This window comes from Antrostomus carolinensis, unplaced genomic scaffold (assembly GCF_000700745.2).
Source record: "Antrostomus carolinensis isolate BGI_N321 unplaced genomic scaffold, ASM70074v2 scaffold28574, whole genome shotgun sequence".
In the NCBI taxonomy this organism is placed as follows: Eukaryota; Metazoa; Chordata; class Aves; order Caprimulgiformes; family Caprimulgidae; genus Antrostomus; species Antrostomus carolinensis.
In genome coordinates, this window is record NW_010310552.1 from 22,687 (window position 1) to 26,920 (window position 4,234).

Sequence of the window (4,234 nt, forward strand, 5' to 3'; positions counted from 1 at the left end):
ATGGAAGCACAAATGGCTTTAAACACCTGGACATATATAGATTTTTTCATCTTATATATATATTTATAGATATTTATAACAGTAAAGATATGTTTCTCATTACTACAATATACTTGTTTAACTCCTTTAAGCAGCTGTGAAGAAAAAAAAATAAACAAACAAGAAACAAACCAGTTTCACTACAGTCACATCTGATATGTGTGTGTCACAAAATACAAACAGAACAAGCCATGTGTGAGATTGGAGTCAGATCATTCCAGGACAGAACAGCTAAGAGGCAGGCAAAGAGTCTCAGAGGGAGCAGGCCTACATGTCAAATGGTGGTTTGGGGCTCTCCGGGCGGGAGGGACTGGCCTTACCCGGCCGGCTAGAGTTCAAAGACAAGAAAAACAAAGAAAAAAGGAAAAAGGAGGAGAAGTAGTAAAACAATAGTTAAAATACAGAAAGGAACTGGCATCAGAACAACAGAGGATCCACAATGGAAATTAAGAGCAATAGCACTGAAATAAGATAACTTAACTCTGAATCAGGCCTGGTTGAAAGCCTGCAACGGAGGTGGCTCATTTAGCTCTGGTAGAGACATGACATCTGAGATGTTCAGGGTTGATATACTTTTAATTCTCAAGTCTTTTTTTGTTTTTTTTTAATACATGTAGCATGAGAAGTAAAAACCAAACCTTAATAAGATGAGTTGTGATCAACAACAGTTACAAGTTTCCCCAAACACGTACCATCCACATGCAAGAAAAGACTACGGAAGAAGTCACCACAGTACCCAAAAAATACTGAAAGATGTGCTTATTCAAAGCAGAAATATTTTCAACAAAACGTTACACAGTGAACTCCCTGAAAACATTTGGTTGTCCATTTGCAAGGGGGGAGCAGCATATCTATTCCCCTCTCCCTGCTGGGTTCAGGAAAGTCAGCCAAAAATGATGATGCAGGAGAACTGCTGGCAGGAGCCAGCGTGTCACCAGCAGGATGTCACCAGCAGGATCTCCCCAGCTCTGTTGGGGAGCAGAGTGCTGGCAGGTCCGCGTGCTCCCTGCACGCTGAGGTGTGTGCGCTATCTCAGACTTCACTCTAGCAGGACTATGCCGATCCATTCAGTTCCCCCCTTTCTTGATCTCCCTGCCTCACTGGGATAGAAGGTTGATTGCACTGTTCCCAACATGAATTTTTGCACCTTAGAAGTCAAGCTAATACACAGGACATTTAATCTGTTCCTAATGGTGTCACATGTTTTAACAGTATTTTTTCTTCTAAGTCACATTTTTGTTTTCTTAACTACAAGAAAAGAAAATAGCTACAGATCAGTCCTAGGTGCTACAGCTAACGGATGCAGGCAGGACACTTATCCAGGCTAGACCAGGCAGATGACATTACTGGACGGACAGCCACCACTTGGACTTAAGGATGTCCCTGCGGCTGATCTCTCCAAGGAGCCCGCGTACTTCAGGGATCCATGCCACTGAATGAAGGCTACTCTACGCTCACAAAGCAATACAAGACGCACGAGTGAAGACGAAGAGCTCAATCACTAGGCTAGTGTTTTACGACACACCAGGAAGGGGTGGTGGGAGGCAGAGATGTGGGATGGATGAGAGGAGTGACTGTGGCTGTGGAAGGGGGGGAATGGGGAAGCCGCCAGCACGGCATTCGTCGCCAGCTGTCTACAGCCTCGAGTTATAAATCTAAGAGGGACGGTTCAGCCGGTCGGATTATGGTAGGTCGAGTAGGTGAGGCAGGGCCCCTTCTGCTGTGAAAAAGCAGAAAACAAAAACAAGAGAACACACACTGTGGTTAGCACAGCAATCACAGTCACAATCACACATGCTTCTCCACCTCGCCCGAGCCAGCAAGAGAATAAAACTTGAGGCACAAACTACCATCAGAGAACAACTCCACGAAGGAGACAGGTTTGTATCAGGCCTCGCACCGGCTTTTCTGCACAGCAGGGATCACCACTGATCTGCTGGACAGGCAGTTTTACTTCCCCTCTGAAATTTGGAATTGCAGAGATTTATTGCCAGTGAGTGCACTGGCTCTGGAATGAGAGTTGAGAAGCATGGACAACAGTGAGCTCCTGTATCAAGCACATGACAGTCACACAGCATGGATGGGGTCCTCTGAGATGCGCTGCTGTCAGAGGTTCTTGGCTAGTTTGGAGGAGCACCTTCTTCCCCTGCCCTTGAGCTACCACCATAAGCCTGAGATTCCCTATTCCAACACATAATACTGATCTTGGATGTTATGGGCAAGCGTGCTGCTTTCAGTTCTCTGGCTCTGGTGCAAAGCAGCTTCTGCTTACTTCAGTAAAGGGAGGTTTGACCACTGCTACTCCATTCTCTTTCAGCCCTTTTGCTGGTACCTTAGCAAGGTAAGTGGGCAGCAGCCTAAGTGTTTGCCCTCTGCATGGATTAAGTGTTCTAGGAACTCCCTTCCTCCTGTAAAGGACTGAGGAAACACAAAGCCCCAGAAAATACAAGACAACACTCCTGCCTTCTCTCTCAAGTCATTACTTGAAAGAGCATTTCAGACTCAGACTACAGGCTTTAAGAAGTCTACAAATAAAAGTGTTTCATAAGTCAGTGAGTTCAATCTCTATTTTTCCTTTAAAGCATGCTCCCTGCAGCGTCTGCAACCTAAACACCACCATGATGGTGTATCACTAATTAAACTGTTCAGTACCCAGCCAGAGCAGTTTTACACTCCAAACTGCCTGAAATGCAAAGAGCAAACCCAACAGGGTGTAGACCAAGTAGAAAGGAAGTATTTGCACTGACCATGCAGAACCAGAATTAATGCCTGAACAACTCCATACTGACACACTTTAATGTAGATTACAGAGAATCAACTGACTGCTGGAAATGAAGGCTCTCCCCTAACACAGGGGCGAAGGGAAGAGGGGCAGAGGAGGATATTCACACCAGTACAGTCTTCTGAGGTAGGGAAGCCTTTGTTTTACACTGACTCCAAGTCTATAATCATGCTGGTACCAGAGGAGCTATACTCCCATAAACTGGGGCAAGATCCCTCATCTTAGCACGCAAACCAGAGCAACTGCACGGTCCTGTTGATTAGACCTCAGCAGAATTTATTGCTCCATATCTATTAAGCCCCAGATCTCAAAACAATTACAACCACTTGCTCCTTGCCTTGGGAAATGATATATAAAAATGCTTCAGGCACTAAGACATTTCCAAATGTTATTTCCTTGACTGAAAATGTCAATGGGGGCTGCAAGCATGCAGCATGCCAATCAAATTACTGCTCCTGTACAGCAAATGATGGGATTGAGCTAACCTGGAAATTACAACCACTTTGGAAAGATGCTGAAAAATAATACTATCTCCTAGAAACAAAACTTGCAGTGAGATGTTACAGCTGGGGAATGTGTGAACCTGAGCTTCATAACATGTGGGATCTCTGCATTATCTCTAAAGGGTGCTCATGGTGTAAATGAAGCCCTACCAACCATTCCATGGCTACTGCTGTCATTGGAACAGTAATAACACTTGAATTAAAACCTTACAAAACTTCAGCTCAGCCTTTGGTGAGATGCTGTTGTACTGTCACATATGTTAGAAGGCTTTTTTTTAGAAGCTTGAGAGACTTCTTGCATTTCAGGAGTTTGGACAGGTTGTCCTAACAACCTCTGTATATTTACATGAAAAGGACGCTTGAAATCACTAGACTATGTAATGTGTTCTGGCAAGAGAGACCACTTAACACTCCCAGAATAAATAGGGCTGAAAGGAGCACAAATAATTTTCAGGTAGATGGACTGCTCTTTCTGTACTGTACTATAATTGATTTTTGCAGACATTAACTTCTCTCAGCACTCAGAGCATTTTAGGGGTAAAGACTGTCACTTTTTAAAGTTACAGGTTTTGTCTCTGCTCAGGTTTTCTGTAGGTACTCACATAATCTTACTGGTAAGGTTAAAAAAGGCTGAAAACTGTCTTCCAGCAGAGAAAGGGACAGAGAAGTCTCTCAAGACAGGCCACATTTACCCCTGAAATGCTGCTTCAGTCTGTCTCACTACATTGCTAACCAAGCCCTTTTATACCACTGAAAAAAAAATCACTTCTGTCAGGACAAGGAACAAAGTTTTGCTCACAGGGAAGCCTGTGGAAGTCTCCAGTCCATGGGAAGCAAGACCAGAGTCCTGGCAGGAGCCTGAGGAGACTTGTTACAGTGAGTGTCATCTTTGAAGTCAGTCTTGCAAGCC

The 4,234-nt window shown here is 44.3% G+C and overlaps 1 protein-coding gene across 1 annotated transcript in view; it reads right to left on the bottom strand.

Annotated features, from left to right (window-relative positions):
* Positions 1–641: 641 nt before the first annotated feature.
* DNM1 (dynamin 1) overlaps positions 642–4,234 on the bottom strand; it is a gene marked incomplete at its 5' end in the record, with an annotated part of 42,512 nt that continues 38,919 nt past the window's right edge. Inside the window, one exon of the mRNA XM_029084623.1 lies at positions 642–1,759. The remainder of the gene's footprint in view (positions 1,760–4,234) is intronic.